General features: G+C 36.0%; 1 protein-coding gene across 5 annotated transcripts in view; it reads right to left on the bottom strand.

Annotated features, from left to right (window-relative positions):
• Positions 1 to 25,608, bottom strand: part of CNTN1 (contactin 1) — a 420,382-nt gene extending 394,774 nt beyond the window's left edge. For 4 of the 5 annotated variants that reach the window (XM_077170568.1, XM_077170574.1, XM_077170570.1 and 1 more), the window contains exon 1: positions 25,429 to 25,606. The gene's annotated coding sequence lies outside the window, so the exon portion shown is untranslated. Of the gene's footprint in view, positions 1 to 25,428 lie in introns of all 5 variants that reach the window. The other variant, XM_077170576.1, reaches the window with a different exon arrangement.
• Between the last annotated feature and the right edge of the window lie 256 nt (positions 25,609 to 25,864).

The raw sequence follows: 25,864 nt of genomic DNA, 5'->3' as shown, positions 1-25,864 counted from the left end.
GGTATAAATTGCCTCAAACCAGTTCTGAACAGGTTTTGCTACCAAAAGAGTTGTCATCAGGCTTTGTCATGAAATGGGTCATAAACTGCCTGGAGTTTGGCGTTCTATTGAATTTCAGAATTACAATAAAGGAAATGTGGGCCTGTGTTTCTTTTGTACCCTCTGTAGCTCCACCACAAGGTATTTGTCAGCTGATAGAGAAGCCTGTTGTTCCCTATAGTTCAAATTAATTTCTTACGCTCCACTTCTGCAGACAGCATCCTTTGACAATGAATTTTAAATATTATTATATTAAGTTTTGTGATTATCAAAATCAAACTGACATTTCTCTTCAGCAATGAAAACAAGAGTACATTTTTAGAGTGACTTATGTTGCACAATGAATTTCAAAACATTGTAAAAAGATCCCACATAAAAAGAAAATAGGAGTTGGTCCTGAATTGTTTTTGTGGCTGTCATCTATGTAGATTATTTAATTGACTTTTTGGGCCAGGAAATGTGAAAGGAAAAGTGAACAGTTGAAATATTCGAGACTGTTTTGAACCAGGACCAAGATACAAAGTATATAGCTTATTTAACATGAGCATCATTGTCTGACACATAATCGTGGTAAATGAGGACACCTAATTGTTCTGTGATGCTTGGGATTTGAAGAGAAGAAAAATTAATGCAATTAACTGATTTCTTAAAGGGCAAAAAATATAATTTCCTTGCTTTGTACTTTTTACCATCAAAATTGGATTTAAATTTCAAGTATCTTAATATTTGGTAAGATTATTTTCAAGAATATGCTTAATTATACAAAAAAATAATAATTTGGGAAAGGTTTTTTATTTGCCAAAGAGATTTATAATAGGATTCAACTACCCAGCAACCATACTGTCTGTGAATTTTAAATAAATTTCAATTTTCAAAAACACAAAAGAAATAGGTTCCAGCAGCAAGACAAAATGACGTCCTGAACCACATGACAAAATGGATGAGCCTTGAGGACATAATGTTGAGTGAAATAAGTCAGACTCAAAAAGGATATATACCGTAAGATTCCACTTTTATGACCAATGTAAGGATAAAATCAGAGGCTTATAATACAGAATATAGGGGGCCTAGAGATACACAGAAGCTTGAGATAGATAACTGTTAGCTAATGAGGTTGAACTTCATTGCAAGGGAATAGATGGAAGTGAAGGCAGTTCACTAGTGGGTCTATAAGTAATATTACTATTTTGAAGGTGAACATGATTGAAAGGGGTTGTGTAGACTCATATGTCCCACCAATTAATACTACAAATATAAATAAGTTCTATCATGAACTACTGCAAAGGTATGAATCTTGTACAAAGGGAGTATAATTTTAGGATATAAAGGGAGAAATGCTATTGCATGCTATGGGCTATGTTTAACAGAAAACATCAACAGTACCACAGCAATACCAGGGGTACATAATGGGGGGAGGGGGACAAGAGTTATCCGGAGGTTTGGATTTTTTATTTGGTGAGGGTCTTGGGAACAATTGAAATTATCTAAAATTGAAAGCGTTGATGGACTATGGAATTTGGACATTATGTATGAGTTCCAGTAATGGAGATGCACTGATGAGAAGTAGATTGGCAAACAATGGTGTAGACATATGATCGAACATTGTGCTGCTGCAAAAAGGAATGAAGTTGTGAAGCATGCAATGATGTGAAGGAACCTGTGGGATATTTGGTGAGGCAAAATAAGCCAGAAACAAAATAGCAAATATTGTATGATCTCATTAAAAAAAAATACTTATAGGAAAACTGGGGCCTAGATTGTAAGCTCTTATAGGAGTCACATTTAGTCCAGAGTGGTAATTGTTATTTCTGGATGTTGAGGGGCTGTTTTATGAATGTATATCCTGGTATTTAGAGATAAAAATGAAGCCAACCAGGTTGGGATTAAGGTAATTCAGATTACAGGGGTGAGGAAGACAGTATTGGTATATTAGAACTTCACCTACTCTTTGTTATCAAAGGAAGAGAGGTTTATTTTGTCCATAAACTAGATTTTCTGAAGCACATAATCTAACCCAACCTGTCTGGACAGCTCATTTTTAAACATTACAAACACAGGGAGCCCAGAATAAGAATAAGAGCCTTTAATCCTGTACAGTTTAATGGAATGCCTGGATAAATCCCAGGGTATATTAAGCAGATAATCAAAAAGTATTGGCAAAACTCTTGAGAGACAGGAGAAAAAATATGGAACTTTTAAACTTTACCATTGGGGAAACCCCTGATACTGTGTTAGACATTACAGACACCCAAATCAAAAGGTCAAGCCCTTGATCTTGAGGCTTGCTCTTGTGAATCTTATGTATGTTGCAGAGAAGCTCAGCCTACTTAGAAGTATGCCTAACAGTTACTTCTGGAGGACCTCTTTTGTTGTTCAGATGTGGCCTCTCTCTCACTAAGCCCAACTCTGCAAATGAAACAATTGCCCTCCCCCGATACATGGGACATGACAGCAAGGGATGAAAGTCTCATCCCCAGGGATGAGTGTGGCTCTGGAACCATGGGATCAACAATGCCATCCTGACCAAAAGGGGGAAAAGAAGTGTAACAAAGTATCAGTGGTTGAGAGAGTTCAAATAGAGTTGAGAGGCTACTCTGGAAGTCACTCTAAAGCAAGCTTCAGGTAGATATTGCTACCTATCATAACTTGCCAAACCCCAATTAAAACCATTCCTGCCTAAAGAATACCTAGGGCATCAAATACGATTCTACAAAGGTTCCATGTACTAGGATAACTTTCCAGAAACCTACAACCTCCAAGTGGATCCTGAAATGCAGAGGGGCCAGCCTTTCCAGAACATCAGTTAGTTCTATCCCCCTTCCCATATTATTGATATCCACTTCCCACATGAAAAAGTTAGATAGGCATAGCCCAAATACTCCTAAAGTGTGGGAGAAAGATCAAAGGTGATGGAATTATACAGAGATGGTAGGGTTTAACAAATGGATATGATTGCTAAATCATTATGTTGATATTTCTTAGAGCAGCTAGAAGTAAAAACCTAAAATTGTGGAATTGTAACCCATACCAAACTGAAATTATTCTACAACTAACTGCTGCCATATACTTTGAAATTTATTACTTTTTTTTTGGTATATATGCTATTTTTCACACAAAAAAAGAGAAGCAAGAGTATAACAGAGATGATAGGATTTAACAAACAAGTATGACTACTGAGTCATCATATTAACATTCCTTTTGGTCTCCAGTGTCTTGGAATAGCCAGAAGAAAAATTTAAAAATTGTGGAACTGTAACCTATACAAAACTTTCAAATCTGTTCTAAACTACTTGTTAAAATGTACTTGGAAATTTATTACTTTTTGTATATATGTTATACTTCACAATAAAAAAAAAGTTTAAAAAAGAAAAAAAATTAGAATAGGAAGAAAAAGAAATAGATACACAAACTAAATGCTATTTGACTCCCTACTCTAAACCATTTGTTATACTGCTCTACTCTCATAGGTTCCACATGGGTGTATGTATATACACATAAGTTTGCAAAGGATGCCAGTACTTAGACTGATATTGTTAGCATTTAACAATGAAATGAGCCCACTCTGAAATAAATCTTTGAAAGCCAATGAAAAAAATAAGAACTGAAGAGACCAAAACATTGCCAATAAATAGGCTCTTTTAAACTTTCCCTTTTGACCCTGACCTTCTTTTGAGATAAATTTTACTACAAACAGCAACAACAAAAACCCTTCCAAAACATAATAGATTCATAAGTAGACTAGGCTAAGAAGAAAGCCACATTTTTGACTATCAAAGTATTAAGATCAACCAGGTATATATTTTTAACAATATTCTACTCTTTTAACTTGAGTATGATGATTGGCACTTGGTAAATTCTTAAGGAATACTTGCTTTATGGTCTAAAGTCCCTGCAGTTATGTAATAAGCATATTTTACAGTTCATATGAACCATGCAGAAGTGTATTAAGTAAGAATGATTTATTTCATTGATCTCAAGTACAATGCGATAAGATGAATTCCACAATTTCACACAGAATATAGTCAAAGTTTAGGTTGTGATTCCAAGTTGACTGCTCTTTTCAATAAAAGCCACTGCTTTCTTTCTTTCAACTGTAATATTTAAAAGCTCTATTATATGACTGATGATCAGGGTAAGGACGGCTATTTAGTAGGTGCTTATAAAATAGCTTAGAAAGTATATAATTACAGAGCAAATTCTTGAGCTAGAAGAATTCTATGGTGACTTAATGATGAAGCTGTTTTAACTTGGCTAAAACTTTACTCTGATAATATGACTATCCTCTATTTTAAATCAAAACGAGTATCACTTGTGGACTCTCGCTCTAAAACAAATCTGCAAACAAACTACCTGTCCTCCCCCCTGTGTGGAACATAACTCCAGATGTGTTAAGTCTCTCTGGAAATGTGGGACTTGGCTCCCAGGGATGAGCCTGGCCCTGGCATCATGGGGTTCCTTGACCAAAAGGAGGAAGAGAAATGAAAGTTTCAGCAGCTGAGAGATTTCAAATAATGTCAAGGTCATTCTGGATATTATTCTTCTGCATTAAATAGATAGCTCTTTCTGATTTTTAGTGTATTAGAATGGCTAGAAGGAAATACCTGAAACTGTTGAACTGTAATCCAATAGCCTTGATGAAGATGACTGTACAATTACATAGCTTTTATTGTGTGATTGTGTGATTGTGTGATTATGAGACCCTTGTGACTGACATTCCCTTCATCCAGTGTATGGACAGATGAGTGAGAAAATAAAGACAAAAAAATAAACAAATAATAGGGGGGATAAGGGTTTGGGATGTTCTGGGTGTTTTTTAATTTTTATTTTTTATTTTTGGAATAACGAAAATGAACAAAAATTGATTGTGGTGATGAATGCACGACTATATGATGATACTGTGAACCGCTGATTGTACACTTTGGACGATTATATGCTATGTGAATATATCTCAATAAAGTTGCATTAAAACAATGAAAATCACTGCATGTTTCCATTATGGCCACATTATTATTGATTTGGTAAACATATACATTATTCCACGTGATGAGTTAGCAACTGCTAACTTTTTCCATCTTGATCACATTATTTCTAACTGAATGATCAACAATTCTGTACTCAAGGGACAAATAACTATGTAATTAACTTTAATTACCTGAAGCCTATAAAAAGTTTTGAGCTGTAATAATATGCAGATAATCAGACGATGCTGATCTCAAATACCCTCTATTAAAAGATTTAACACTCCACACTATCCAAGTTAGAGGGAAATAAAACATAATGAGGCTATCAAGTAAGGACACCTTTGGAAACTTTACTCTGATGAAAAGAAATCCCAATTTTCATTAGCAGGACAGCCAGGGCCGAGAAATGCACAAAACAGTCTGTCCATATAGAAATAATAACAGACTCTTGGAAAAGTTTGAAAGATAAGGTATAAAATTCATCAGATTTTAATCCCAGTCCTACCATTTATTCACTCTAACCATGTAATTTCATTTGGCTTCAGTTTCTCCACTTGTAGAGCGGGGATAATAATCTCTGGTTCACAGAGCCATGTGAGTACTTTATTAAATTATAATTCTCCAGCATGGTGGGCTCTCAGGACACTCAGCCACTGGCCCTAGTGTCTGGAATCTCGCCCATGGACTCTAATGGGCTCTAAAAACATGCTAATTCACTGATGCCAACCCTCAGTGTTGCCTGGAAGCCTCCTGGGTTATCAGGGAAGGCAATGAAAAATTTTTATAGCCCTAAGGAGTATCTTTGAATTTATATAGCTTGTTCTTTCCTTAAAATGAGGATGTGCATTGCTGAAAAAAACATAGCTTTCAGATAGGACAAAAGAAACATAGATTAGATAAGCCCAATTCCACATGAAAACATACATAAAATACTGAGAAAAAATAAAAACAATCTACTGTACTAATCACTCATTCAATAAAATATTTAAATGCTTTCTCCTTGAAAGTTAAAATATGTCACCTATTTACAAAGAAATCCCATTGTACTTAGTCATTTTAAAGCTGATTAAATAATGGTTAATAGAAACCTAAATAAGACAAGCCTAATTTTACAAGAATTCATAGGCACAATTACTTTATAAGTAGCCCCTCTATGGCTTAGAATCACTAGATGCATGATGCTTAAAGGAGCAATTTATCCAATGGTGCTAATAATGTTAAAGCATCAATTAAACCAACACAAGAAAAACTAAACCATATTCTTATACAAAGCTGTGATACCATGCTCCTCATAAAGTTCTAACACTCTTTCATGTAAACCACAGAATTGACTTGAAATTGAAGAAGTATATTGGAAGGTGATTTTAGACTAATGAATGCTGACATCCAGTTGATATACCTAAGTTCTGTCACTTTAAATATTATTAATTTGCATGACTATTTGAAGTTTAAGGCAAGAGATTATTCCAGACCTTAAAATGGAGCTATTTATTTTAAAGTTGGAAAACCAGTGTATATGAAGAATATAATAACTATACTCTATGCCAGATATTGTCCAAACTGTTTACATGAATATAGCTCAATATTCACTTCAGTTCAATGATTTGATTTCACTGTTCATATATACAATTATGTAAAATATATAGCTGCTTCTAATAAGTGGTTTTACTGTATTTCAAAGAAAAAGTGACTGTTAAATCATTGGCAGTGAGAAGAAAGATCTAAGTCAAATTTAATGTTTGTTGTAGGGCCAAGTTTTGATCTCAGGCTCCAGCAGTTACAGGGTCAATGTTCCTGAGCAAATTACCTCACCTCTCTGAACTTCTTATAAATCTGGAGAAAATCAAAGCAAAACTCTTCTAGCTAGCTATTAGGATTACATAAAAACATATGCATAAAGCCTTGTGAACAGCTATAAATATATAAGCCATTATATGCCTCTTTCCCATCTCTATGAAAAGACATTGTGAAGATTAAATCACATTATAAAACATATCTAAAAAAGCTTCCCCACAAAAGGCATGTTCAAGTCCTAACCCCTGGTCCTGTGAGTGTGAACCCTGTGGTAAATAAGACTTTTGAATATCTTATTAGTTAAGATGTGGCCACAATGAATGAGAGAGGGTCTTGATCTAACACGGCTGGAGTCCTTTTAGCAGAGGACACTGGACACAGAAAAAGAAGCCACAGGAAGAGCCAGAAGCTAGAAGTCAATGGAACCCTGAAGAGAAAGGAGGGAGCACTACTATGTGACAGAAAAACCAAGGACTGCACTTGGCAGCCAGCCCCAGAATTCCACAGTCTTCAGGAAGAAAGCATTGCCTTACTGATGCCTTGATTTTGGACTTCTCCTAGCCTCAAAACTTTTAGCCAATCAATTCCCCTTGTTTAAGCCAACCCGTTATATGGTATTTGTTTTAGCAGATGACAAACTACAACTGTACAATATTATCAGCATTTTAAGTGTTTGACTAGGTTACATGTATTCATTTTCAAGAGGGTCAATTTCTACATATGTCCCTTAACATTAGAGCAGAAAGAAAGTAGTATTTTTAGTGTCCCTTCTGATGCAGTTCACTTCTTCCTGAGTATGAGAAATATTCCCTGATTTTGTCCATTGTCATGACATGAGGAAATCAGTATTAGCTCTCACCTATCGTCATAGCAATAATTATGCTCAGATTCTGAATCTTAAGGATCCATTTTCCAGTGCTCTCTTTCACTTCAGGCTAAGCCCATGAGTCCCAGATACGCTTTGGAAATGCAGCTAGTGTTTCAATCTCTAACAGTATTCTTATTGCCCCATGTGTAAGAGCCAGGTACTATAGGTAAAGTTTTTACTCATCATACATATTAAGCCTATAGTCTAAAGGATATATTTCTCTTCATATGGTACTGTGGACTTCTTGGCATTTATTAGATGTTGTTCCTTATCTTCTCCAGGTATTTAGATTTAAAAAAATAATGAGAAAGAAGTCTGTAAGTGCCCCTGTTAGCAAACAGAGAAGGGCAAGTCAGTTGACCTGGGCTGTAAAGCATCTTTCCTTGTATATATACATTTAAAAAAAGCTCTTAATTAATAGTAATCTTGTAGAACTGTTGTGAGGTTTAGAGATATTTATAAAACTACCTTTATGGGTCTGATATACAGAAGTAAGTCTCAAGAAATGGTGCCTAGCTTTGTCTGCACTTCTCTCCTTAACCATTCCTCCCTCTCTTTTTCCCTATACTCTGACATGGCCAAAGATTCAGTGGGGAATCGAAAAGTGCCCTAATTTGTTTGCTTTGGCATCAGATTAGAATCACCAGTGGAAGTTTTAAAAATGCCTGTGTGAAGACCATACCCCAAACCAATTAAATCTGAACGCCTGAATGTGGGGCCCAGGCAGCAGCTTTACAGTTACCCAGATAAATTTAAAATGCAACTAAAGTTCAGAGCCACGCCGTCATCCTGATTTTCAAAGCATTAGAAGCATCTATGGAATTTAATCCCTAATCTCAAGGGTTCATTTATTGCTTTTTTGCCATAACAGATTACACCCAACACCATCAATGATTTTATTAACAATATTCTCTAATTTTACTAGACTATAAAAGGCTGATTTCAGTTGTTAACAAGAAAACATCAGGGCTGTCCACTTGTTCCCCTCAAGCTTGATTATAATAAAAACTTGAGACCTTAACAGATTTACTTCTTAAAAGCAACAAGATCAAGATGACCCTTTTCCCCAACACAAGGGTAATCAAATCAGGCCCTGAAAGATTGCTTGTGTCCTTCTCTGGTAGTAAGAAAAATATGTTAGCAATGTTAAATCAAGGCAAAGAATCCTACTAATGCAACACGAAGTCCTATACAATAAACTAAGCTGTTTTAAACTCTCCCTCCATTGGTTAATACTCACGGCATTAGTATCACTTCTGAAGGTTAAGAGTTACCTGTCAGCAAAGAGGACTTGGTGCCATGGTGACCTAGGGCAGTGCTGTGCAAAGCGTGCCTCTCCAATGGGCAGCATCAGCATCACCGGGGAGCTTGTTAACATGAAAATCAGCTGGCTCCATCCCAGACCTATTAGGTCAGGAAATTTCAGGGTGGATTCAAGGAATCAGTTTTAACAGGTTACCTCCTGGATATTTATGCACATTCATGTTTGCGAATCACTGGCTTAAAGGACACCTGAAGCAGGCAAATAAAATTACACATTCTCACTTCCTTCCTTCTGCATCCATTTTCCATACAATGCTTACAAAATAATTTTCATGCAGAGGGAATTTCTTCAATTAGCAGTAGACTGATCATGAGGACTGGATGAGGTTCTGCTTGGAAAGGATCAATATCCATCTCCTTTGTAGGAACGGAAGCCCTTGCAGTCTGTTTTTAAGGGAGTGGATAGCAGAGATAGAACAAGGGAGTGGATAGCAGAGATAGATAATGTGCTAATATCAAAGGCACATTCTGTTCCAGTAGGTCCTGAAGCAATCGGAATCCCCTGGTAGCTGGATAGTATAAACTCCAGAAATTGCAGAAAATGCAGAATGTTAAAATGATATACTCACCTTTAACTCATTGAAATAAAGTCTTGTATTTTGGGTTGCTCATGATGATTGTCTATATATATTGCAAAGTGACTCATTTAAATAGAGTTCTTGACAACCCTGATGTCCAGTAAGTAATCTATTCAAAATTGAATAAAGGTAAGACTGCAGGAAAGCTGATCCAAAGTATCATTTCCAAAAACAAATATTATGTAAGACAACATCTACTTCTGAGAAGGTAGAAGAGATAGAGCATTCCAATGACAAAGGATTATCGGTTAGACACATTACCATATCTTTTCACTAATAAAAATGGGAAGCATAACTTTATTAATGATCAACATTTTAGCTGTGATTGGAAAGCAGGGATTAGGGGAATTCAGTAATATGGAATGGGATCCTTTATATAAGGTTTTGCAGTTGCTACTCTCAACCTATTAATTAGAAACTAGGGTTCTGGAAAATTGGTTCTGTTTTTTCTTGTGTTACCCAAACCCAGGCAGTTTGGGTCATGCTTTAAAAAAATACCTATTTCTTAAAATGCTGAAAAGATTTAATGTATCTATTGGTAGAGAATTTTCAAATAGACAAGATGCTTATGCATTAGTCATTTCTCAATTACTCTTTTAATGAGAGAAACCTATGATACAGAAAATCCCCCCCAAAAGAGCTGATAAATTGAAATATCTTATATTGACTTTAGATCATATGTTTGAATTCATGTGTGCACAAGGCTGAAATTTTTAGTTAATGCCCCAAATTATGACAATAGAGGGAGGTCATATTAATCATTCCCATTTCCTACCACTTAGGCAATCAATGAGAAAAAGATCTTTACAATGATCCCAAGAATCACAGCTACTACCCAGGGAAGTCACTTGGCATCATCTTACTCCTTTTAGCTATAAAAAAGAGAGCAGAATGATATAAATTGGAAAAATGAGGGGGAAAAGTATGATTCTGCCATTTAATAGCAAATTCAATTAAAGCCCTAAATGTAGAAAAGACAGGGTAACCAAGGTACAAGGGTTGTGGGCATTTTATTTACTTTTTTCTTTGTTTTATTACGTAAGATCTTTAATATTCTCCCTGCTTTCTTCTTCTGAGCTTTCCGACCTTGTTTTGTTTTCTAATATGATAGGACCTTAAATATACAACATCTATAGTATGATTTCACCACCACTTCCATTTTTCAAATGCTATTTTGTTTGAGAAAAGGGTGCTAAGCAATTTAAATGTTATGCCATTTAATACAAGTAGAAAAGCAAATCTTTAAAATTGTCAAAATAGTCAAAAGATTATTGACATAAAGAAATAGAAACCACTGGGTAAATGTATAATGCTTCTTTTTCCAAATACTTTGTTAAGCGTCATATCAACAATTTTGATACTGACCACAGTAAATAAATTCCTTGAGATTGCAGCTTTGTTTTTGGCCAATTTAAGGTTATTTAAATTTCTGCTAAAGAAATAAAATTTTATAATTACTCTTATGAACCACATAGATCTGTGATTTGAGGGAAATATTTTTCTAGATATAAATCACCTCAATTTTTTTTCTGAGAGAGTTATACAAGAAATAGCAATGATTTGAGATTAAGAAACAAAAGATTCCATTCACTTAACAACTTCAACGGAATGTACTAGGTGTTCAGACAAACATAATGGGCAGGTCGCAAAATCTTTGTGTTCAAGAGATAGCTAAACTAGGTGGGATGTGAAACAATTATGGAATATATAAAAATCACATTTTTGTAATATATTACTTCATAATTCCAACTAAATTGCAAATTCCTTTGGGGTAGATACTATTTATACATGGTGTTAAAGCTTCTATGTGTTTAAAGTCATTGCCTTACAGGTAATTTGGAATAAATCTTAGTTGATAGATCAGGAGAAAAAAAAAACACTTTAGGGGTTTAAGACATTGACCAATATCATTGGAAATAATCTGGGAATTGTTTACAGAAATCTTAAATTTAAAATTAAGTGTACCAGGACAGTGAAATGGTGGCTCAGTGGCAAAGAGTTCTTTCTTGCCTGTCATGCCAGAAACCAGGGTTCGATTCCCAGAGCCCGCCGATGAAAATAAAAAATTAAGTGCACCAGAGAAGAGGAGATTTTGGATAAAATGAAGGAAACAAGCCATGATTATTTATAATAAATGGCATGGACAAAGGCACAGAAGCAATAATGTGGGTGGTTTGTTTGGAGATAAAAAGGGAATTTCTTTTCATGGAGTTGTGGTAGTTAATGTTGGCTGAATAATATAAATCTGAAACATGAGATCCTTGAAAAACACAGTTTGGGAATTTAGCCCTTAAATTTAGATTAATAAGCATCCCAGAAAAATTGATAAGTAGGTAGGTCTGGAAAAACGTGGTTAAACTAATAGCCATTGGAGTCAGACAGATCTGTAATTAACCTGGTTCAGCTCGTTACTACTTATTGGTGTGGGCAGGTGTTTTACTTCATTGCACTTCGTGTCCCTCATTGCAAAATTGGAATAATGATGTATAATCCATGTAGTTGTAACAATTAAATTAGATAATACATTTAGAGGAATAACGCAAGGATGCAATAAATGATAACCATTATAGTAATTTTGGTAATGATGCTGATGATGCAGAACTGGTACAAAATTGTTTTTTTTTCCTGCTGATTGAGTTTGAGATGGATTGTGGACCAGAGGCACTATGTTCAGCAAAGGTTGCTTGTGACCTTGTAAACACATCGAGAGGAGATGCCCAGTGCATTTTTGACAACACAGTTCTGGTATACAGGGGAAAGATCTGGTCTGAAATTCAAGACATAGATATATATATGCTATTCAACACCATCACTGGCAATAAGATCTCACTGTATGAACAACTTCCACAGTAAGTTGAGAAACCACAGCTTCAACTCAGTTAAGTATCAGTAACACTAAATCTTAAAAGATAGTTTGAGGAAGACTACAAAAATTTATGAGGCCTAAAAGAAAAATCAGAAGATGGTATTATGGAATCTCGGGGAACTGAGTTTTCTCAGTCAATTACTACCCAATATTGCTGCACAACAAACATCTCAAAGCTCAGTGAATTACAAGCATTTCTTTTCCTTGCTCATAGGTCTACATTGTGACAGGGCCAGAAATGTTTGAGGCTGCAGGGTTGGCTGGGTGTGGCTCTAAGATTTGTATTTAATTCATACCTGTTCACAAGTCTACACATTTACCTTGGAGCAGCAGCTTTCCAGCATATGTGCTTCTTGTGGCAGATAACAGGGTTTAAGAACCAAGCTAAACTGCAGATACTCATTTGAAATCTCTGCTTACTTCACATCCACTAGTATTACATTGGATAATGCAACTGATGTGACCCAGCACAACTCAACATTTGTGGTAGTAGGCTCTATCAACAGTGGGAGTGCAAGGAAAATGAATATTTGCTGACCAATAATCCAAACTATCACAGAAACATTCTGAGAAGATAAATTCTTCTCAACTTGCTGAAAAGTTATGTAAGACAACTAATGAAAAGTGCCCATTGGGTTTAGGAACTAAGGGGTACTTGGTGACTCTGTAAAGTGCAGTTTTATTGAAATGCCTGGGATAAAAAGCTAAGTTTCAGAGGTGAGAAAGTGAATTAAAGTCACAGAGATGGTGAATGTTTAAAGAAACTTGGCCATGAAAGGAAAAAGGGAGAATTACTAGGACAATAATACCTGTGGGGATGAAGAGCTTGAGGAGAGTTTTGATTGTTTAATTTTGTCCTCCATTGTTTTTAAGATGAAAGAAAATTAGACATCTTAAAATACTAACACCAAGAAATCAATTTGGAGAGGCTGAAGATCCAGGAGAGGGGTGATAATATAGTGGGCTCCCTAAAAATGTGGGGGTTGCTATCACCTAGAACACAGAAGAGGAAAGAAGATTTAAACAGAAATTGGTTGACCTCTGTCTTTGCAAGGAATTGAAAGGATGGACGGAGGTGCTGTTGCTGAGGTCATAGGTTTTGAAGCTATAGGCAATTCTGAAAAAGGAAAGAGAAAAAAGAAAACGTAGCTACAAAAGATAGCAGTGTCAAAAACAGAAATGAAAAGTTTGAAGGCAGGGGAAAATTAGAAAGTTGAGATTGAAATTATTGGAAAGGAAGCATATGAGAGAAAACGTCCCTGTATGGTGCAGAGAGACAAGCAAGATTTACAACACAGGCAGAGGGATTCAGATTAGGAAAGAGAAGGCGCGCCTCTTTCTGTGAGAGGTTTAAAGGATAGAGGTAGAGTTAAACACACGTTGAGATGAAGTCAAATTTAATTAATGAAGGCATCCTACCTTTCATTGATTTTTTTTTTAGTACCTTAAGTATTAGTGTCATCTTCCAGAAGATATTCCACTAAGAGTTGTGGAAAAAGGCTGGATTTAGAAATCAGAATAGAAAAGTACCTAATATTGTATGAATTACATTAAGAAACCTAAAAAGACAAATAAAATAATCATTGAGACTAGTAAGATTGTCTCCTTACCTGAATATTAACAAGAATCTAAGGGAAAATCCTTTGTTCTATAGTTTTCTTAGAAATTGAGGGCCATAGGAATAACCATTACTTGGTAAGATTTACAAAATTGTTTCACAGTTGGTATTCAAGAAATATTTTAAATATTTTAATATTTATTTTAAGTCACTAGACTCACACCAGCCACCTTAAAGAAAACAGTATTCTTTGGAAAATTCTCAGTATAATGCTGGAAATCAATAGTTAATGAACGATGTTAACAGAAAACCTAGGTGATGAAATTTTGATTTCCAAAATAGAAGCATCGCCATGAATAATTATCCATAATTTCTCTGTAATATAAGATCAAATTAATGGAAGAAAAATTTAACATCAAATTATACTTAAAATTTCAACACAACACAGTTTCCATTTGAGAAGAGAAAAGTAACCAAGAATTTAAAAAATCATTGGAGGTGCTAATATTAAATAATACCAAAATTTTTGTTAATACTTACATTAGACTTAGAGTAAGCAGTCTTTGCTCTTGCTGCATAAATAAATCATTCACTATTTTTTGAGCCCTTGAAAATTTCATGGGCTAAGAATTACTTACATATTAAAATTTTAGCAATCCAGAGAAAATCCTTCCAAAGGTCACCCAGGAAAGTTAAGATTTCAAAACATTCCTTCCCCTTCTAATTCCCTTCCATGCCCCAATAAAGCACCTTCTTTGAAGACACATCAGTAGCCTATGATTAATTATTTAAAAAATGTATGTCCAAGCACAACAAAAGACTCAAAGATTTGATAATTCTATGCACTGAAATAAGTTGGTGTTAAAATTAAAGGAAAGGGATGCCCTGACTGGTTGGTAATGGTTGTAAAAATATAAGAGGAGAAAAGCAGTGAATAGAATGACAGAAAGTAAATGGGCTGGCATAGCAGTGAGACTTAAGGTATTTAAAAGCAATTCTTTAGTCTGAGCGTGTGTGTGTGTGTGTGTGTGTGTGTGTGTGTGTGTGTGTTTGTATTTATATGTATGTGGAGTTGAGGTATAAGCATTAAGTCAATCTAGGTAGACCTAAATTTTTGCTTTTCAAATGTAGTCTGAAGAGCACCAAATATGCTGCTAGAAATGCAGTTTTCTAGGTCATATCCCAGATCTACAAACCAGAATCTGTAGGAATGGAGGCCAGGATTCTTCATGTTTGATAAACTCCCTCGGGGTAATTCTTATGAAATGTAAAGCCTGAGAACCACTAACCTATGACACATCAGTTGTTGATCATTTATATTCTTATAATTATATCTATCAATATTGAGGAAATTGTGTGGCCATAAGCTAATAAATTGATGGTCTTCCTCTGGCATTTTGAAAATATGGGATATTACAAAAGAATATTTCAAAAATAGTTCATTTACTCATCTATAAAAAGGACATGTACTGAACATCCCTAAGTGAGACAGTTTTCTAGGCACTGGAAATATATATTTATTTTTAAGTATAATAAGACATTGTCTCCATTCCCAAAAGTCTTATAAACTAGTAAAGAAAGGCAGACGTGAATATAAATATGGGTAATGAAATGTTATATCACTATTGCTAAAGTCTGTGAAGAATACATTGGGAACAAAAATGAGGGATGTGCCGATGTATTTGGGAGATGTCAGGCCAGGAGAAGCTCCCTGAATGTGAGGGGATATAGAGTAATCTTGAAAGACAAGTAGATGTTTGCCAGATATCCAAAGACACAGGCAAAACTTCCCATCTAGTTAAAGTATCAAAGGTCCTTAAAAAATAAACGTTGCTTTGGTCCAGAATTCTATCTAAAGTTAATTAGTAGAGCATTGTTGAAGAAAATTATTATCTGGTACAGATGAAATGATTCTCCATCACTATCCATCATCCACTGCTCTTACCCCAGCTCAAACATCAGCAAGTATAGTATAAATGAAGTACATGAGTGTACGTAAGCTAGGCAGGAGATCCATGCAGCAGACATAATAAAGATTCAAATGGTCTTGGCAAGTCAATGGACATTGTAAGCAACTGTAAAGAAAAAGATTTTCTGGATGGAACAAAATCCATTTGAGGACAAGACTGGCTTAATTTTCAAATCTCTAATGATATTAATGGCTAATAGGCACTGCTGGCTTTGAAAAACACAATTGTCTTCGGACATTTGAAAAAGGAACAATATACCTCAACCTGACAGTACCCTGAACAACGATGGCATTAAAAGAAAAGAGAAGGAAGAAACCAAATAAGAAATAACTCACACTCACTCTGCATCAGCTATTCTTTGTGACCTCTCAGTTATAATTTTATTCATGTATCAAAATACAGGAATTTTTATTGTAAGGGTAAGTTTTTGGCATGCCAAGTAGTCATTTTATGAGCACATTTCAGTATGACTAATAAAATCATTTAGGAAAATAGAAACAGCATTTTTGTTCACTGTACATTATTTTACCACAATAAAAATACACATATAAATACTTATAAATGTGTATACATATATTTACATATATACACATACATAAATAAATAAGTAAAACATTCTCAGTCTGATTATGCCAGGCATCAGAAGCTTCAGAGAATAGCATTTTATAAAATATTTTGGTTTCACACATCTCTAAATGTCCAATATTGCTGGACATTTCTATGTGTGTGTGATTTAGTAATGCTGTAAATGACTGTTTTATATGTCCCTATAACAAATATGATTATATACAAACCAGAAATCAAATATTTTTTAAAACTAAGCACAGTAGTGTTCTCATCAGGGGCTGAGAATGAAACCCAAAGTTCAGGACATCTGTGAACTTCTATGGATTTTAAAAAGATTTGTATGTTTTGATAGAAATCAAGCTCTCCAAGAAGCGGTGAAAGAATTACGATGAAAATATATGATTCAGTACATTTATTTAATTCTTCTTCTTAATTATTCAAATAGAGTTTTTATACTTGAGGAAAATAAAGTCCAAAACGAAGCAATTATTAGAGTTGATTGAAAAAAAGAGATGGTTTGGAGAGTTTGGGGCCTGTCACTTTCATGGCAAGAGAATTTAAGAATTATTTGGATATGTTCTCTCAAATCTAGCTTTAACTTAATTGCTGTAACATTTTTGAAATCACGAAGACGTTTCACATCTAGCATCTTGTTTTACTTTATTAAATTCTCAAGGAGAAACTTGAGAAATCTGATTAAATCACTTTCTTGATGGAAACCATTGGTCCTGGGGTAAAATACAGTCTTTAACAGTTTAAAAGACCTTTCTTGATCTGACATTCTCCCTTCTTCAGCTCCATTTCTTGCCACTTCATAGTTTATGTCTATCACATATTGGATTTCTTTCAGTTATTTGAACCAGTCATGCTCTCTTTAGCCTTCAGGTCTTTGCATGTCCTTGGCATAGAACATTCCATGTAAGGTGTTGGCTCTCTTTTCTTCAAAGAACTCATCACACAGTTTTGGATTACCATTTTATTTATCTATCTCCCCAGAAACTTACAAGTCTCTGAAGTCAAGGAACAAGTCTTACTTGTTCATTACTATATTTCCAGGCCCCAAATAATGCCCCACACATAGTAGATCTATGTTCTCACCACCACCCTTTATAAATCCAGTATATAACTAGTGAAGACATAAGTATAATTTACCTTATTTCTTTCACTGTCTAACAGAAGGGCTTACTTTTGGATTATTAACAGGAGACAGGCCTTTTCTCATGACAGAAAATAGTCCTATTTGAAGAACAAGCAGTTGGGCAAATGAGAAAAAAGATACGCTTCACTAGCCAAACCATCTGAATCAAACTCAGAAACCAATCAGAAGTTAGACGACAACCAACTTTCATGTGTATTTCCCCATTTTAAAAATGATACCATGCAGAATGAATTGAGCAAATTTACCAAGATCACATAAGTACCAGAATATAGATTTAAATCTATGTCTATTTGAATACATAATATTGCACTCTGCCCTCCATGACCAACTATAACCATATATTATATTGAAAGTCTGTGACAATAAAAATTACAAACAATGAAAGCACAGAAGTTTTTAGCACTTGAATTTTATAACTCAGGATCCATTTAAACTGAAATGTCTTACAATCTCAATAATAATTGAAATACTTTATATAGAGAATAGTAAAACTTGATCTACAGGGAAATTCCTAATTGTATGTTTTATGATGTCATCTTTGCACAATTATGTTTCCCTTTTTTTCTCTCTCTCTCTTTCTCTTTTTTTGCATAGGCAGGCTCTGGGAATTGAACCTGGGTCTCCGGCATGGCAGGCAATTGCCTGCCCAATTATGCTTCCATTTTTATATTTCTTCAGTAATAGTTCGATTTGGGAACATGAATACTTCTACAATATTTGAAAGTTTGATAGTACTCAGTAATGGTTGGGAAACACAAAAACAAACCTTCTTGATCATGCTGCTAGGATTATAAAATTTACTACACTCTTTTTGAAAGGCAATTTTAAATATCTATAATCTGTAAAAGCATCTCTTTTCTTACAATTCTTCTCTAGATATGTGTCTTAGAGAAGTGTTCCCAGAAATGTGTACTATTGCATGTAAAATAATATTCATTGTGTCATTCTTTATTTAAAACATTGGAAATAGCCCATAGATCCAACAATGGAAAATAAATATGTTCCATGCAATTGATTATATGCAAACTCTACAAAGAATGTGTTAGCACTATAATATGGAGAAATGAGAAGTTGGCCAGGATATATTAAATAAATAAAAGTAACAAAATATTGCATAGAGTAAGATGTAATTTAGATAACAGTAATGATAATATACTTAAAAAAAATTACACACATAAAAAACCTTTTAAAAGTATCCAGAATCTCAAGAGTGATTGGCACTGTGGGAGAATTTTTAAGCAGGTTCGCTCACTTCCTAGTTTAATCCTTTTAAAATGCAAAAGCATTTTCAAAGCATGTATCCGTTTCTGCAGTAAGGAAAAAATTAAAAAGTAAATTTTAACTTAATTGGTTTCACAATATTTATACTTTAAAAGTAACACAATGAAGATCAACAAAGCCAAAAGTTGGTCTTTGAAAAAAAACAAAGATTTATAAGCCTTTGGTACAAATAACCAATAACAGCAAGAAAAATAGGGCCATCATTAAAGATCTCACAGCTATTAAAAAGGAATATGAGGTTATTTTGAAAAACAGTGTCCAACAAATTTGAAAGCCCTCCTAGAGATTATGGTAGCTAATCTGAATCTTGAAAGGCTTGGGCAGGTCACTTAAGGGCATACAAGAAGGTAGGTCATTTTCGGCAGAGAACAAAGCTTGGAGAGTAGAAGGAAGAAGAAAGAAATGATGATGCATTTGGGGAAATGCAGATGGGTCGGTATGATTGGCACTGTGGGAGATTAGAGATGGAAGAGACTAGAGTAATGAGAAAATAAATTCAGAGAAGTAAACAGGGACCATTTAAAAAAAGTATTTAGAAGCAATGCAAAAATTTTGTGTGTCTTACTAAAGGGAAAAGAAAGGACTTCATTCAAGATTTGCAGCACAGGAGACATGTGATGAGGTTGGTTTCAGAAGATAATTTTGATTATGATGTGGAGAATGGGATTGAGAGGAAAAGACTACAGGAGAGGGATCAGATTAATTTACTGCTTCTGAAGTAGGAACTATAGATACATCATTTTCTGCAAGGAAAACAAAGTCTTAGAGAGAGAAAATAACTCCCCCCAAATCACACAGCTAGTACCTGGCCAAGGTGGGCTTCATGTGAATCTTTCATGTGAAGCTCTGCATAACTCCAAAGCCTGGGTGCTCAAGGCCCAGATAACCATGCTTCTCATTTTAAAAAAAAGCGAACACCCCTAAGCATTTAAAGCCTGATTTTAAAAAAAAGTGCAGGAAAAGTGATGATACGCTCACGTTTACATCATCAAAATCAAGTGCAGGGGTGAGCAATTATCCAGTGATTTAAGGACCATCTGGATAATCCTGGAAAAGCAGATTTAGTGCCTGAGTCATTCAGATAATTGTGCAAACAATGTGCCCTGTTCTGGCTGAGTAACCTGGCCATTAATATCTTCCATAGTATGTTTTGCCCCTTGGCACTTTTGAAATGGACAATAATAGCTCAGAAAGAATTAAGGCAGTACTCACTTCCTAGAAGAGCTGCATAAATAATAATAGGATCTTAATAGACTAAGAGTGTATTTTATGTGTCCCCGGGATCCATTTCACACTGGGAAATACACATGATATACATAAGCCAAATCCCATTTCAAAGGAGAAAAGTTCAGCAGTAGTGCCCTCATTTGTATGTTTTTATGTTCTGTTCTTTGTCAGGTGGCAGAAAGCTTTCTGAGCATTAAAGCAATGACATAGTACCACAATGCTAAATACTAAAATAGATTTAAAGATTAAACCATAGTAAAGTTTACATTTCAGTACGTCAAAATCATGAAAAAGAAAACGCAGAAAAACAACAAAGGAAAATTTTGCAGTATACAAAATCTGTATTTTGTATTAAATTTCTCATTAAATAAAGAAAATGTAAACATCCCAACACAGAACTTACCAAAGGAAATGCACAAATTAAGAAATACAGAGAAGTGATAAAAATGAAAACATTTATTGAATTCATCCAAAATCGTAGAAACACAATATTAATAGCTTGATATACAATTTCCACTACCAAAATGGTAACTTTATTTTAGCCACAAAACAAATGTTAATGAAAGTATTCACAGATACTGTAAACTTTGGGGGGAATAATTAGGCAGCATTAGGAGTTTATATTTATACTTTTGACCAATAACTTCTAAAAAGCTATCATAAGGAAATAGTCAGAAATGCAAAAATTGATGTATATTATGTTCATTCCCAAAAGTGTAAAAAACCAGAAACAATCTAAAGGAACTCTCCCCATAATAGAATATTTGGCAACCATGAAAAAACAGTGGTTAAGAAGAATCGAAATGAAATAAATGGAAAAAAAAAAACCTGAATACAAAAATCAATACTTTCTAAAATTCCAACTCTGTAAAATTTTAAATACTATGTATATTCAGGGAAATAAACAGGAAGGGTAGGAGTGGATCTCTCTCTCTGCATGGTGGAATCTTCTTTTTATTTATTTCCAATTTTTATTTAATGATCCTATACTTCCTTATAATCACAAAATTCTATTTTAAATGTAATGTTAAATGGATACATTTTAATGCAATTTTATACAATAGACCATTCACACAATCATGTTGAAATAACGCCTCATCCTCCTTCTGATAGATTTCCAAGGATACACAACAAGTATGCCCTGTTTGTCAGATTTTGAACTCAAATATTTCTCCCTTCAAAGACGGTGCTCTTTAAGAATTGAACTTACATATAGCGAAAGTTTCAAAACAGAGTAAAGGCAATAATAAAATTTAAAATGCATTATCCCAATAATAATAATATGTGGCATTTTAGATTGAAAGAGAAAGACATACACCGGGAGAGTTGATAAACTGCCTAAAGTATTAATCCAGGTATACAATGACAGATGAAACTGGTACTGGGGAAACAGAGAAAGATGTGAATTGGAGTTGAGAATAAGGATGAACATATTAGTGGCTGAATAGGTGGTGGGTACTTGGAAATAGAGGGAAAGAAGATTAAAAAAAGAAAAACTACTCAACTGATCACAAGCCAGAAAGCCAGTTTAGTGGAGGTGTCTATTTGATGGGAGAAAAGAAAAAAATAATTTCCACTTGTATATTATCATTCCTATAAACAGAACTACTACGACTAATAACTATTATTTATCAGTAATTACTATGGGCCAAGCCGTATGTTAAATAATTTACATGTATATTCTCATTTAATACTAAACACCCAGACACACATATCTCTGAGGTAAATGCTATTGTAATCCCCAATTGACTTCCAACGTTTGCTTACCTACATATATGATATATAAATATTAGCATATTTAGGCTTCTTTCCAAAGCCTTTGCCCTAGTCACTCTAACAATATTCTGGAATGGCTAAGGGAGAAGATTTTAGGACTGGAAATGCAAAAGGGGAATTTTACTTCCAATACAATAAATGATCATCAATTTGGATGATAATTTGAAAGCAAGAAGCAGGAAGAGGAGATAAGAGGGGACAAAGCAAAGAGGGTCAAAAAAAGTAAGGAAAATTAAGACATCAGCACACAGTGGTATCAAGAAGTAATATTTCAAAGAGGGGACAGATGATGCAGAAAATGACAGACTAGAAAGAGAAAATAACAATAAACCAATAAAAGAAAACAAACATTGAACTTGAAGAGCAGGTGCTTAGAGAAGATGGGTTCTTTGATATGATGTACACCACGGCCAATTTGCATGTAAAAATGGATGGAAATGGGACTCTTTGTCTATTTATTTTTCTAATGAGGCAATTATTCTATATTTACAGAAATACAAATTGTTTCTTTCAACTTGGTCTCAATGGGCATAAGATGTGAAAATAGTAAAATAACCTGTCCAGGGTCAGAATCCCTACAGGAAAATTGAATTATTCTATGGGAAGATATTGAAGCACCTCATGTCATCTATTATTCCTCACAGAGAGACTAATGAAGCCAAAGGAAGTTTCCAGAAGTAGTTCTCAATCATACCCTTCTACTGAGAAATAGATTATTCCCAAGTCATTGTTGCATACATCCAAATAATTCCTTATGATGATGCTTTCTCAATAGCTATCTTTGAGTATACTCAATGTGGTAGAGTATACAAAAAATGTAAGTCATGGTCTTTCTCTGCAAAGTACTCCCTGCCTAATTAGAAGACAAATCAGATACACAAATAGAGGTTGAGCAACAAAATAAGACTGTGATTAGGTTTCCAAATGAAGGTTACCTAATGGAGGTTCCAGAGAGGAGCAATCACTTCGAGTGAGAATCATTGAAAAGCCTTCTACTGAGCAAACCATGAATTTTAAGAAAGGCATTAAGTGGATAGATGCCCAATCATTATTATCATTAATAACAGTCCTATTTATAGTCAACCCACCATGTTCCTAGCCCCTGCAAGGAACCATGCAAACATTTTTTTATTTAACCTTTGCAACAACATGGGAAGTTCAGTGCTATTGCTCTATTTTTAAAGATGAGGAAACTGCGATACTAAAAGGTTAAGTAACTTGCCACAAATTACATAATCAGGAAGTCCCTGGGCCAAAATTAAGTCAGTTCCCCTTGCCTGTGATAGTCTGGTAGATTAAATCATTAACTCCAATGGCAAGCTTGGAAGTATTCTCAAAGCTCAGAATTAAATTGTATAGGGATACATGTAAGACTAGAACTGAATAAAAGTGGCCCATATTGTTACCTTGTTAATATTGACTGAATTTTGTTACCAGACCAAAAATAGTGAGAAAGTTAAAAGTGTTCTATTTGAGGGGACACAGAAACAAAAGATAAATATACAGAAGGTTATTGGAATAATAGAGTTGGAATAATGGATTTTTGGAACATATTAAGCAAGTCACTTGTGTCCTCTGATCTTAGTTTTCTCATTTGTGAAAACGGAAAGATTATTATCAGAATTAAATAATTCTAGGCAATGAGAAAAATAAATGCCCATACATCTACGAATGAAATTCCACACACTGCTAATAAATATATGAAACAGTAGCATGAGTTTATCAGGTCCACAAGCAAAAATTTTACAAAGAAATATACTTAAACTACCTTTAAAGGTTTTAATAGTCCCTTAGCTAAAGCTCCTGTAAAATGAGTGGCTCCTTTTCTTCCAGATCCCCAAATGCTGTTAGCTACAAGTTACTACCCAAATACATTTACTATCAAATGACCAAGGGACAAGCATAAGCAAACTATTAATGATCTGATGAATTTAATAAAATATCCCTAATATGATCATGTATATTTGATATGTGTGTTACACTTCAGGCTAGTGGGGTTCATACATATCTGTGAAACAGAAATGGAAGGAAATTGATGAAGATCAGACAGCACTCAAAGGAGGTATTCAGAATGATATGTGAAAATACTGATCTTTATGTACATTAAAGAAACATTCATTTTATTTAATGCAGGGTTTCATCAGTTTGGGTACATCTTCTTTGGCTTTTCCCCCAGTAGAGAATTTGTTTCCTTTTTGCCCCTCCCACTCAGTGCTTCCAGATTGCTTCAGAAGGCCAAGGCAGCAGGCTCAGCAGCAGGGAAACCGGGCTGGGTGTGCAGGAGCTATATTTAGCTCCACCTTGGAGATGTGCGGCACACAAGCACACATACAAATGCCCATGATGGATTTGGGATGAATAAATGGGAGAAGACTGCAGCTCTCTCCCTTCCCTCCTTCCCACCACTTCAGTTTTTCTAGAATTTTCAAACCAGAGTGTCATCAGTCCCCGAGAGTGATGCAGTATATGATTTCTCTGCAATTCTTCTGCTTACTGCTTTCAGTAATCTGACTCCAGCAGGAACCGGCACTGGGCCAACACCCACAACCCAGATGCGGTCACCCCAGGAGGCTGCCCTGCAGCCGCCCTCAGCCGATCCGTGCATAATTACTCGGCCCTCTGGGACTCCTTGAGGCCAAACCCACCTCTAAGAAACTAGGTGACAAGGTGGTGCCCAATACACAACGCCAGGCTGGGAGAGAGCGGCAAAGCCGCTCTGTCTCTCCTCATTTTGGTCTGCCGCAGATAGCAGAGCAAGGACTCGCATCTTGTCAACAGAGATGTAAGTGATCGGAAAATGCCCTCTGAGTTGCAGGGATTTCCCCCCACCCCCACCCCCATCCCCGAAGGGAGCAATTCTTAGCAGAGGGGCCTGAAAACAAACGAGTCTCCTCTTCCTTCACCACGATCACTCCCAATTTTTTTCTTTTTTTCACGGAAACAGCTAGAGTCTAGCCCCAAGGGAGGAGAGAGAGTAGGGGCGAGAGAAAACGAGTAGCTGCGGACAGGCGTGGGGAGGAGGAGAAGCTCTTCTCCATTTACGGAGACCTGCGGGTTCCTGGCTGCTGGCACGTCTGCTTCCCCCAGCCCCTCCCCTGACGGGTGGACACGGCATCCCCTGGGTGATTCCTCGGCGGTGACTGCTGCTGCCTCGGAGAGGAAAGTTGACGAATAAAGATCTGGGGCTAGGTCCCCTCTCTTAAGACAGTGACGCCCTCCCCTGCCCGTCACCCCCGGGCTCCAGCATCCCGCATTCTCCCTTCCCAGCACCCGGGCAACCTCCACCCCAGTCCTTCCTGACGTTCTTCACCAGGAAAGCTTCAGCGACCACAAGGGATTTGGGGGTGACGAGGGCGGGGCAGGGCGGGGGGCGGGGGGGGGGGGAAGGGGGGAGGGAACGGTAGCATGAAAATACGCATTCCTTATTCTATCTGCAGAGAAGGAAAAGTCCTGCCTCTTACCTGTTCCCTGCTCCTGCTCGCCTCGGCGCGGCACAGCTGGACCATAACCTACAGGTTTCCCACTTCCGCTGCAAACACCTGGGAGCGCATCTTCCCACCCCGCGCCCCTCCTCGCCTCGGCGGAGCCCACCCTAGCTACTTGACAGCAGAAGCCGGGTCTTTTTGAGCGCTTATTGGGGCTCCCGGGAAAGTGAGGCGGGGAGCGGAGAGAAACCTTCGTCTCTGATTGGACAGGAGGGATGTCACGCTCATCCAGGACCAGGGCTTGCAGTGGACTAGGTAGCTGCTAAACCCAACTGCAAAGGGTATCTGCAGTCCCAGGAACCAAAACCTACTGCTCCTGGGTCAAAGACCCTTGAGGGGGGCGGGGGGTACTGGTTGATGATTTGTCATATGAGGCCCCAAGAGAGAGGGCGGGAGCAGACATAACCAGACA

This window comes from Tamandua tetradactyla, chromosome 7 (assembly GCF_023851605.1).
Source record: "Tamandua tetradactyla isolate mTamTet1 chromosome 7, mTamTet1.pri, whole genome shotgun sequence".
Classification (NCBI taxonomy): Eukaryota; Metazoa; Chordata; class Mammalia; order Pilosa; family Myrmecophagidae; genus Tamandua; species Tamandua tetradactyla.
Note: the sequence above shows the minus strand (reverse complement) of the source record. Positions and strands in the feature narration are given on the sequence as shown.